Source organism: Trachemys scripta, chromosome 13 (genome assembly GCF_013100865.1).
Source record: "Trachemys scripta elegans isolate TJP31775 chromosome 13, CAS_Tse_1.0, whole genome shotgun sequence".
Lineage (NCBI taxonomy): Eukaryota > Metazoa > Chordata > Testudines > Emydidae > Trachemys > Trachemys scripta.
The window spans coordinates 19,816,564-19,829,174 of NC_048310.1; the positions used below are offsets into that span (position 1 = coordinate 19,816,564).

Below are 12,611 nucleotides of genomic sequence, written 5' to 3' on the forward strand. Positions count from 1 at the left end.
ATCCAACCCTAATTTTCTATGATTCTATGACAAGACTTGCAATCAGATTGCCAGAATTGGAAACACTGGATCCTGTCAATATATTACTTCCCCAGTATAAAGAGAAAAACACAACCCCCTTAGTGCCAAATGTGCATGGCAGAAAGACACTCCAACCAAAACCTACAGAGGGGCCACTCTGCAACAGAAGGCATGGGTTCATTGTTGGTAGACACAGAGGTCAAGTTTGTGGTCCTGTGTTCCTGGCAATGGCAAATCATATCCTCCCACAATTGCACCCATCATTCACTCTCCAGCAGCAATAATCTGCACAGTCAGGGATAATGTGTGCTGCTGGTTTGAAAGCTGGGGCATATTAACAGTGCTTTTGTATTGCTCATGAGTGTTCATTGGGTGCCATTTCTACATCAGGATGGAATGGTCCCTAAGGTTGCTTTCTAGAAAAAATGTTTGCATTTCCATTCTGTCTCCCCAGCTCAGGATGTTACCGCTGATGGCCAGAGCTGTAGATATTGCAGTTTATTCACCCTCTTGCTCCCTGTAGAACATTTGGTACAATGGAAAACAAAAACATATGACAAAGTGTGTGCACTTTAATCATTCAATTCCTTGTAACAACCTATAGTTCAAGCATCTCTTATGGTATTTGTGGAAAAGCAGTCCAGATGGCAAAATACAAATATATTGAAACATATCAAGGTCATCTTTGAACTGGATACAAAATTGGCTGCAACAAACACTAATGGAATATCAAAGAAATTTCTTATGAGACATTTCGTTATCATCTTTACCTCATATTGAGTTAGTACATATTAACCATGCAGAAAGCGAACGTTATTGTGATAGGTTTCAGAGTAGCAGCCGTGTTAGTCTGTATCCGCAAAAAGAACAGGAGTACTTGTGGCACCTTAGAGACTAACAAATTTATTAGAGCATAAGCTTTCGTGGGCTACAGCCCACTTCTTCGGATGCATATAGAATGGAACATATATTGAGGAGATATATATACACACATACAGAGAGCATGAACAAGTGGGAGTTGTCTTACCAACTCTGAGAGGCCAATTAAGTAAGAGAAAAAAAACGTTTGAAGTGATAATCAAGATAGCCCAGTACAGACAGTTTGATAAGAAGTGTGAGAATACTTACAAGAGGAGATAGATTCAATGTTTGTAATGGCTCAACTGAAATGACCTCAGCTGGGTACAGATTCTGTCTATAGATGATAATCCCTTCTGCATGTTATTACTCCATTTTTAGGATTCCTACCATTGTTCTGTCCTCTTTCTGCTGTAACTGCAAAGGTCCCTAAGATGCATCTAATTTGTTGATAGTAGAATGCTAATTTAAATAAGGTCCCATATGGTATGTGTCTCTCTCTTATTCAAATTCCAAAAGAAATGAACATATGCAATCTCTGATAGTAGAAAAGAGCTGAATGAATATATAATGGACTATTTATTATTTTCCATTCTTACTATCCACATACATCTTTTTGGTTGCTTTTGCTACATGCAGCTAAAGAATCCTAGGTATGTGTATTTGTACTGAAATATCTGATCAGTTAGTGTGAAGTTCATAAAACTTGAGGGGTATTTAACTATGGACAGCAAAAATAGTAAACCATTCTTACCTCCAAACCTCTCATTTTAGGAGAATTTAATATGTGGTCAATTGCTAAAACTCCAAAGGGAGAGGCAGGACTATTCAGTGAAGGAAGGAAGAGGCAGGACTTCTGACTCATTGTTCCCCTGCTGCTAGACAGGCCAGATATGCCTCATCAGGCGTGATTCTCCTTTCACTTACAATTGTCTTGCACTAGTGTAACTTCAGTGAGCTTGATTCATTGTTGCTCTGTACCTTGGGTAGTCATTTCAGCTCAGGAGTTGAGGTAGAAGATGTAGTGAAAACACTTAGAAACAGCCATTTCAGGAGAAAGCTTAGGTTGTGGTTTATATTTAATTATTCTTGAGAAAATATCTTCCTGTATGTTTGTACAGTGTTTAGCACAATGGGCACCCAATCCAGACTGGAGCCTTTGGGCACTACTGTAATAAAATAAATTTATATTAATAAAGGAAATTCCAGAAAGGAGGTGTGTATGAACTAAGTTGTGTCAACAACGCTTTCCTGTACATTATCAAAGAATAGTGCAGGGCTTTAACTGTGCAACATCCATTGACATTAATGAGAGTTTTTCAGCTAGAACTTGGCACAATTATTTTCACAGTATCACATTCTCCATTTCTAAACTATCCTTTATTTGGCAGCTTTTCATAACAGAAAATATCCATTGTAGGCCAAAGGTGATAAGATTACCACTATGGCTGTTCAAGTCAAGTTTGCTACAGTACCTCACCAGAGCCAACACAATGTAGTAGTTTTCAGTCCCCCATGCTGTAGTAACCATTGCACAGAAACTCTTTAAAACAATCTTAGTGGTAGCGTTACCAGACCATTTCCTATATATTAAGTATTTTTTCTTTTTAAAAAAACCATTTTCGTCAAGATTTACTGCTCATATATTAACATGTATCTTGAGTATAAATGACTAAAACTGCCTTATATGTCCAATTCAAGATGCATAAGGATTGGGGCCAAATCCTGTTAATCATATTCATGTGAATAGTCTCACTAGGATTAGTCATATGAGGAAATGGAGTAGGATTTGGCACTTAGTGTCTTAGCGAAACACATTTTGGAAAAAAATCCAATAGGTAGTTTATACTAATGCTTGTTTAAACCTCTCTGTCAGCAAAATGTACTCTACGGTCTTTTCTACTCTTCCTTAAGTGGTGTTTTAGTACTAGTATTTTTTGAGACATGAATATATATCATAATAATAGTTATTGAGAGTTAAGATTGGTTCCCACTCAGAACCTTACACTAGTGTGTTCTGCCTTACTACACTCACATTTCTAAACATAGAAAACATCTTATATCTAACCCTCATTCACACATGGAGTGCATATCTGTTTTTATGGCAGCCTTCAAGGGGCCAGTCCTACAAGGTGCCATCCATTGCCAACTACAATTCAACTTTGCACCTCACAGGATCAGGCCCCAAATGTCTCCATATTTCCTCCATGTTTTGTACAGCTCTAAGCCCATTGCTGGTACCTAAAAATTAATAATAAATGCATAATAATTTGTTAGTCATCAGGATAAATTATTAAAATACATGAACTTCTCCAATATTTCAACTACTTTGCGAACTGCTTTGCCAGCATCCTGGCTGCAAACTGCATTTTTGTGGTTTTGCAGGCTAATTCCTTTTCATGAAAGTTTTAATGAAAACAAGCAGAATGAGATCCCAGACGTCTGAGTCATCAGGCATTCAAAACAATTATACATGTGCTTATTTCCTGAAATAAAAATATCAAATTCAGATTACTAGTGTGTGTGCGCAATTGGGGTAACTCTATGTCTGTACCTGGTGTGGCTGGTGGGGGCAGGAAGGGGAAGTTTAGTTTACTTCAGAGTCCAGTCCTCCAATTCGGCACTGCTACTTGGAGACAGTTGTCTCAGTAAAACTTCTGACCAGCTCTCTAATGATGTCTACTATTTAAAAACAAACACTTTTTCTGCTTCATCTCTGGACTAAGGATGTTGACCTTAAAAATAACTGAAATTCTTCTGTGGTCTGTAAACAAAATGGATTGCAGGGAGTCATGCTTATATGTCACTCTTCCAAAACATTCTTACTTGTTGGCCATCTTTTGAAAAGTTTATTTGCTGCCAGTCAAGTGAGAATTTTTGTTTTTAATAATATTGATGACATCAGGCCCAGATATGAGAAAAATCAGTGTGGGGAGTCTCAGTACATTAGATGGCAGGACATTGGGCAGATCCAACTCTCACTGAAGGCAATGGAAAGGCTCCCATTTACTTCAATGAGAATTTGATTGGACCTCCTGGAAGTAAGAGAGATTCGTAATTATTTATTTTTTACTATGGTGAGTATTTTAAGGTGACTTTTTCAACTATAACCTGATTCTCATTTTTGTTTGTAGACATGTAGCTAGTCATGTGCATTCTTCCCAAAGTCTGACTGGCTGAATGGAAGCAGTGGGAGAATTTAGCAAAGTAGAAGGCTGGCAAGGGGACAAATCATTACTTTCTTGTCATTTGGTGGTGTTTATAAAGAAACTGGGCAGGAGGCCAGTCCTCATTTGAGCCTCAGATTGGACACAATGGTCAGTCTGTGCAGGTCAGCAGCTTTTTGTCAGACAGAAAATAACTAGATTTCACGTGTATGAAATGGGATTTTGATTGTGCAGGGCTCCAAGACAACAGGATTATTCCTACCCTGACAACTGGAATGAATGATTTGTGACATTTATTTTTAGAAGTCTTATTAGACTATGTGTATCCCAGCATTGTCAGATATCCACAGACGGCAAGAGCAGTCAGGCTACAATCCAGTAGAGGAATGTGGCCTCACAAAATTATAATGTATTGTACAAAATGCACAGTATATCCATTTCTAAAACTGCCTTTTCACTACAGTTCAAGTATCAATACTATATGGCTTCTGTTCATGTACTTCAACATATTATAACAACAGGATTTATGTACATTTAATTTACAATCAGGGATGCATTTATGGAGCTATACCTATCTCATAGAACTGGAAGGGATCTTGAAAGATCATCGAGTCCAGTCCCCTGACTTCATAGGGCAGGCGACCCAGACGTCTGCCTGGGGGCTGGGCTTGGGGTCATGGGCCGTGTGTGACTCCTCCATTGGGGGAGGCTGCGCGTGCCTGGACCATGGCCCCGCCCTGAGGCCTGTCTCTGCTCAACCTCCTCCCCCAAACCTCCACCCACACTCTACCCCCAGTCCCACTCGGCCCCCTCCTAGGGTTGCCAACTTTCTAATCACACAAAACCAAACACCCCTGTCCCGCCCCTTCTCCGAGACCCCACCAATTCTCCGAGGCCCCGCCTCCCGCTCGCTCCATTCCCCCCCCCACCATCGCTCACTCTTCCCACCCTCACTCACTTTCACCGGGCTGGGACAGGGGAGTGGGGTGCAGGAGGGAGCTTTGGGCTGGGGCATGGGTGCAGGGGGGTGGTGAGGGCTCCGGCTTGGGGTGGTGCCAGGAATGAAGGGTTTTGGTGCAGGAAGGGACTCCGGTGTGGGGCAGGGGGTTGTAGTGCACGGTTCCGGTGATGCTTACTGCACCTCCAAGGCAGCGGCTGCCAGGTCCCTGCAGCCTCTAGATGCATGGGCAACCAGGGAGGCTCTACCTGCTGCCTTTGCGCCCGCAGGCACCGCCCTCGCAGCTCCCATTGGTCGGGAACCATTGGTCATGGTTCCCGACCAACGGGAGCTGCGGAATTGGCACTGGGGCACGGGCAGCGCGCAGAGCTTCCCAGTCCCTGGCTGCCCCAGTACCTATGGGCCGCAGAGACCTGGCGGCCTCTTCTGGAAGCCGTGTGGAGCTAGGGCAGGTAGTGAGCCTGCCTTAGCGCTGGGCTCCTGCTGTGCCGCCAAGCGGACTTTCAATGGCCCAGTAGGTGGTGCCAACTGGAGCCACCAGGGTCCCTTTTCAATCAGGCATTCTGGTTGAAAACCAGATGCCTGGCAACCCTGCCCCCTCCTCGAGGCCCCCCTGCCGCTCATGCTTCTTTATCCCCACTCTGAGGCCCTCCTCTGCCTGCCTCTAATGCCTCTTCATCCCCTCCTCCAGGCCCCCGCCTGCTGCTCACACCTCTTTGCCCACCTTCTAGGGTTGCCAACTGTCTAATTGCACAAAACTGAACACCCGTGTCCCACCCCCTTCCTCTTCTCCTTCTCTGAGGCCCTGCCTGCTCACTCGCTCCATCTCCCTCTCTCTGTTGCTCGCTCTCCCCCCCACTCACTTTTACCAGGCTGGGGCAGGGGGTTGGGATGAGGGAGGGAGGTTGAGGGCTCTGGCTGGGGGTGCGGGCTCTGGGGTGGGGCCGGGATGAGAGGTTTGGGGTGCGGGAGAGGGCCCTGGGCTGGGGTAGGGGGGTATGGGCTCTGGATTGGGGGTGCAGACTTTGGGTGGGGCCAGAAATGAGGGGTTCAGGGTGTGGGAGAGGGCTCCAGGCTGGGGCAGAGGGTTAGGGTGCAAGGGGGGGTAACGGCTCCAGCTGAGGGTGCAGACTCTGGGGTGGGGCCAGGGGTTTGGGGTGCAGAAGGGAGCTCTGGGCTGGGGCTTAGGGGTTCAGAGAGCAGGAGGAGGTGCAGGCTCTGAGATGGGAGTGCAGGCTCTGGGATGAGGCCAAGGATGACAGGTTTGGAGTGCAGGAGGGGGCTTCCACCCTTCTGACGGCAGGCCGGCTGTTTGGGGAGGCTTAGCATTCCCTGGCCTCTTATACCCGCCACCTATGCTTGGGATGCTGTTTAAAAAGTTAAAAAAATTAAAAGATATGATAAAGTTTAGAGGAAACAATTTTTTTATTTGCTTATATATGGCATGAATAAATACAATGTGCAAATTTATCATCTTATATGACAGAGATAAATCATGTATGCATATCATGAATCAAAGTCTTAAAATGGGCTACAAATTCAATAAAAAATAAGGCATTCAAAAATTTAACAAATGGAGGGGGGGGCGCCAAAGACGCTCTTCCCTTGGGGCGCCATTTGGTTTAGGGCCAGCCCTGCTTACAATAATAGGCACCCTCAAAGGGGAAATCAATGTTGATATTACAGAATATTACTGATCTCACTGTTTTCCAAAATTATCCTGAATTTCTCATACTTCCTTTTCCTACACATAACATCCCTGTCAGATAAAAAAAATCCCTAGTAAATCAGCTTTTTCCTTTACTGCACATAAGACAACCCATTCTTTAGGAGTTTTATTACCAGCATTCATCCTCCTAATCTTATTCTACACCTTGTTGATAGGAATATCCTTATTATTAACCTTACCACAGATTGTGCCAATTCTGCCCTTTCTCTGAGCTAATGGTTTCTTCCTTTTACAACGTATGAGATCAGAAGCACTCATAGTACATTTAATTATATTAAAAGCTGGCTTCCTCTCTCTAAACAGCAGTTACATTCTTTGTTCCACCAGTGCACAGATTTCCTTCCCTTCCTATTCAATGGAGTTTTTGGAAAGTACTTCTCATTTATATTAATACACAACATTCAAAGGAAATGAACAGCTGTAATTAAACACAGCCATTGTATGCAAATTTCATCACTCTAATCAATAGCTGATCTTATTACCACCTTCCCAAAGTTAGGAAAAAGTAAACATTGCACTGGTAATTTATAAAACATGAATAAGGATATTCAGCTACACATATAGGAAAATTATTGAACTAGAACTGTCAAAATGAATGTCTATATAAATAGCCAGCACATTATGTATGTTCTCCTTCTCTTTAGTTACACTAGTATATTACTCTTTATTATACATTAGGTAGTATGTACTTTAGTCAGACTAAATGGAACTGAATTAGCATAATCCAACATATACTGATCACATCTAAAAGGGTGTTGATGGTTTTGTTGTTGTTGTTCCATTAATGTAATCAGGTTCACAGATTTTGGCACCAGAACCAGAATTTTACTATCAACCTCCTGGACTTTGACACTTTTCATTTTAAACCTTCATCAATAGTAATTCTAAAATGTAAATGTCTCACCTTTAGGTACAGACCCACATGTTGAAATTAGCAGCTTTGTAAGAGTTGCATAGGGATACGTAAGGATATATTGGAAAGTAAAATCAGCATGATCATTTTAGGGCTTGATTCTGCCATCTTTACTGATGTTAGCACTTTTCTCTGTTTTACAGGTCCACTGACTTCAACAGGATTATTTGTGTAGCAAGATATCAGTCAGTGTGAATAAATAGGGCATAACCAGGCCCAGTGTGATCATTAAGGCTCTTATCTTGCAAACACTTAAACATGTGCATAACTTTACACATGACTAGTCCTATTGAAGTTCTAAATATCAGGGGGCAGCTGTGTTAGTCTGTATCCACAAAAACAACAAGGAGTCCAGTGGCACCTTAAAGATTAACTGATTTATTTGGGCATAAACTTTCGTGGGTAAAAAACCTCAGATGAAGAAGTGAGGTTTTTTACCCACAAAAGCTTATGTCCAAATAAATCTGTTAGTCTTTAAGGTGCCACTGGATTCCTTGTTGTTTTTATTGAAGTTCTAAAGTACTGGAAGGATCAAGACTTCATCTAAACATGTAAGAAGCAAAAAAGCAGAGGCAAAAAAACCCAGAAATGTTATCTCCTACTCAATCCTGTAAATTTATACCAAACTTCAAGGCTCATCATCCAATGAGTTATATACCAACACATTTTTTTATTTTTCATCCAGTATTGCTTGTCCTTGTCAGTAAGGGGCCCTTCTTTCTACCCCTTCTTTCTCACTCTTGTATTTTTAATATTTTATTACAGCAGGGCTTAAAAAATTTACCTGACACCTACTATTCAAAGGACAAAGCCAACTAGTCAGGGTGAAAAACAACACTGCCATGTCCCCCAAACCCACAACCCCTTGCGATACAAAGGAATACAAGTCTTTGTATTCTCAACAGTAAGACTGTCAATCACCTTTGTATTTAATACATTCTGAAAATGTATTTGATGCCCTCGCTCCATGCCTTTACAATAGCTTCTATCCCTTTCTGGCTTCACTCCACTTTTTCTTTCTAACATTGGTATTGTGTCTCTTTTCCTGCATTGCTTCAAATGTCTTTTCCTTCTTCTCATTCTATCTAGTCCTCTTTCTTTTCTTATATTGTGTTCTCTATCATCTTTCTTATAGTGTCTGTCTCTCCTTCCTTCCCAACACAAAAATATCTCAAACCCCAGCTTCTCTTTTCTAACTCACTCCTCAATCTCCCTTCTCTCTATCAATCCGTACCCACATTTTGGTTAAAACAAAGTAGAAGCCTCATTGTTCCACCCCTCCAGTAGAAGGAATAATGCCACAAGGGCCATTATGCTTCCTGACTGCCCACCCTGGTGAAGTAGCCAGCTGTGCTCCAGCCATCTCTTCCCTGGTTGCATCTGGCCCACGTGCCATGGTCATAGAACTTGAAAATTTCCCCAGAGACCTACTAGTTGGAAGACTAAATTTACTAGCAAGAGGCAGATATGGAACATGTGAAAAGGACACAGCAAGGTCTCATTAGAAGCCCAGCCCTTCAGCCTCCATCAATTGTTGAGAAGCCAGTGGCTCCAGGGATTTCGACCAAGCTTCCCACAGGGTTAATTTCATTCTGCTACTATCTTCTCCAAAACATTTATTTCAGAGTTTGTTCTGAGTTAATGAAAGCCCATCAGACTTTTAGGCCTTTGGAACAAAACATTTGGCTCTCCCCAGGCTAAGAGTTCTTAAACTACTCTATTAGGACTACTTAAATGTTACTATTTAATCCAACTTCCACCTGCCTATTCTGTGACTGCATTACATTCCTGTTCACTTTTCAAATTAATACCCCATAACATTTAAAAAAATACACATTACTCCTCCCCCTTCATTAATCCTAGTTTCCCTCACAGAGGAGTATTCCTGGAATTGAAAATCCATTACTTTCTGCAGCCAAGGTTCCTGTACAGACAGGAACTCTACATCAATATCCAAATTGTGTGTTAATAAATTTGTTTAAACTCCTGCCCTGAAGATACAACACTTCAAACATTTCCTGAAGAGTGCATAAAACCACTAGTAAATACATCATGAGTGACTGGTGAGAAAGCACTTTGCAGATATGCTGCACTGAAAGTTCTCTAATTCCAGTCTAATGTCATTTAACAATGACGTTGCATTATCATGTTCTTTTAGTCAGCCTTTTAAAGAAAATTGTGAACAGGAATAGTTAAAAACCTCCAGCATAAAATAATAATAATTTCTGCACTAAGGAAGGAAACTCATCCAACTTAACTATGACATATCAAAGCAGCAAATTAGTGGCTTATTCAGCTACAACATATTCACTAATTTCTTTCCCGCCTCCCCTTCTATATCAAGTTTTAACAACCTAAGCTTCCCAGCATCACAACACCCCCCCCCCCTCCTCACATCACCTGTTTCTCTTAAAGTGCCTTTGAAGTTCATTTCTCGAATTCATTCTTCTCCTGGGACATCACTGCAGCATCCATCCTGTTCTCTGGACACTTCAGTGCAATACTCAAAGGCCTGGACAATTCAAGGGGCTTTGCATGGGGTGCTTAACTGGGTGCACTCTCTGGTCAGCCTGGTCCCATAGTGCCCTCTCCTGAGGAGATGGAAAGAGCTAGGGAGAGGCAGGGGGGAGCGGGAAAGAGGAGTAAAGAGGTGTTGGAAAGGAGAAAGGGGGAGAGATAGGAGAGGGAAGATGAAGCCGGACTCCCCCCTTTCTGCTTTCCCCTCTCCCCCCACCCTGGCTCCTCATTCTTCCTCTCCTCCCATTAGCCCCATCCCCCCCCTCTGCCTTCCCCATCTCCCCCACAGCCCCAGCCCCCCTTTCTCTTCCCCTCCCCACCCGTCACTCCCCGACTCTTCCCCGCCCCGCTCTGCCTGGTCCCTCCCCCCGGCGGCCGGCTGAGGAGCCGCCGTTTCCGGAGTACACAGAGCGGGGCTGCTGGCCGTGCTGTGCCGTGAGGGGGTGACTGGCCGTGGCAGGCAGGTGAGCGAGCGGTACGCCCGTCCCCCCCCGTCCGGGCCCGGCCCCGGCCCCGGCCCCAGTCCGCGGGCTTAGCTGTCTCCTCCCGCAGCGGCGGCTCCCGGGGGAGGCAGCAGCCCCGCGGCTCGGCAGGCGGGGGCCCTGGTGGGGCGGGAGACCGGGGGATGGCAGGGGCAGCATTAACCCCCCCCCCCCGCGGCTATGAGGGGAGAGCCCCTTAAGGGAAGAAGGGGGGAGTAATCGCCCGTGGGCGGCGGGGCGCCCCCTGGCTGGGAAGGGGCGCTTATGGGGGGGCTGTGAGGAGCCTCTCTGGAGGGGCTGGGAGGGTTAAGGGAAGCCCCCCCGGGACGCAGCGTCGGTCAGGGGCAGCCCCAAGGGAGAGGCTGGAACGCCCCGGGGCCCCTGTGGGTTGAGCCCCTCCGTCAGAGGGGGGGGGAGTGCTGATAGCCGGCCCCCTTGCGGGTGCAGGGAGGGAAGAAGGGGGATTGGGGTGCAGCGAAGGGGCCGGGGTGCCATATACACCACCCTCCACCCCACGGCTGGTGACCTGCGTGTGAGAGTTTCGGGTGAAACCGGCAGAGACTGCGCCTGCGGGAATTCCAGTGCACCTTCCTGCTAAATAGTGACCCGGCCCTGAAATACTCTCTGTGAGAGCCAGTGAATGTGAGAGCTGCCGCTGCCAGGCTCTAGAGAGGCCTTCTCTAATCTCACTCACTGGAGTCGGCCTCCCCGAGAGAGGGGAAAACATGATACAGACCCAGAACAATGTAGGCAGAGGGATTCTTAGCTCATGCAGGCATCAGCTTTCTATGGTTTTATAAACCCCCTTATCTCGAGCCTTGTACACGTAAAAAGGAGTGAAATTGTGACCACTCTGTTGACTGCAGTTTTAGTCAGTGTCTTACATTATATTATTTTGTATGGTACTAGTTGGTGCTGTTATGAGACTGTGTGACTGCTGCTGCCTTTAATCACAGAAAGGAGCTGTCTCTTATGAGCAGCAAAATTCTAAATACATTAATAACTCATTATGTGTAGCTAAAGCTTTTCTGAAGTACCTATAACATTAATATCGCTGTACTGACTGTCATTGTAGCTTGCTAAACTTATATCGACTCGCATGAGTTTTAGTAATGATTTAAGATTTTTGATTTAGTGTGTTAATGGTGCCTTTTCAGTTTCCCTCACTCAGATTGTGTCAGTTTGAGAAAGTCCTGCTGTGTGGTAGTTATATACTTTAAATGAGAATTGATAATATATCTCAAGGGTAGGCAACCTGTGGCACACGTGCCGAAGGCGGCACATGAGCTGATTTTCAGTGGCACTCACACTGCCCGGGTCCTGGCCACCGGTCCGGGGGGGCTCTGCATTTTAATTTAATTTTATATGAAGCTTCCTAAACATTTTAAATACCTTATTTACTTTACATACAACAATAGTTTAGTTATATATTATAGATTTATAGAAAGAGACCTTCTAAAAACGTTAAAATGTATTACTGGCATGCGAAACCTTAAGTTAGAGTGAATAAATGAAGACTCGGCACACCACTTCTGAAAGGTTGCAGACCCCTGATATAGCTAGATATAAACTTAACATATAGTTGTTGGTTTAGATGTTGAGACTCTCACATCCTAGTCACAAGTATGAACCAGCCCTTATTTTATTATTAGTTATTATTTATTATTTTATTTATTTTTTCTAGAGGAACTTTGCATCTGTAGATATTTGGATATTCTGGTCAAGGGTGTGGTATAAATGAATGGTAGACAGTTAAGGAACATGCTTTCCTGTGTATTTTCCGGTACTTCTGGTAAGGCCAGAAATACTGAGACATCAGCCTTTCCTACTGATATTTTGTTATTTCTGATTCAGAACCAGGAAGTGCACAGGTGTGAGGAAATTAGAAATAACGTATACCGGGCTAGCCAAAACCTTTTTTTGAGGTTCAAAAGTTTTGGTCAATTGTTAAATAATCCCAAAGTAA

The 12,611-nt window shown here is 44.0% G+C and overlaps 1 protein-coding gene across 4 annotated transcripts in view; it reads left to right on the forward strand.

The window, feature by feature from the left end:
• The first annotated feature begins 10,520 nt into the window (after positions 1-10,520).
• GARRE1 (granule associated Rac and RHOG effector 1) overlaps positions 10,521-12,611 on the forward strand; it is a 97,775-nt gene continuing 95,684 nt past the window's right edge. For 2 of the 4 annotated variants that reach the window (XM_034788077.1, XM_034788080.1), the window contains exon 1: positions 10,521-10,627. The gene's annotated coding sequence lies outside the window, so the exon portion shown is untranslated. The remainder of the gene's footprint in view (positions 10,628-12,611) is intronic. The other 2 variants (XM_034788079.1, XM_034788081.1) reach the window with 2 other exon arrangements.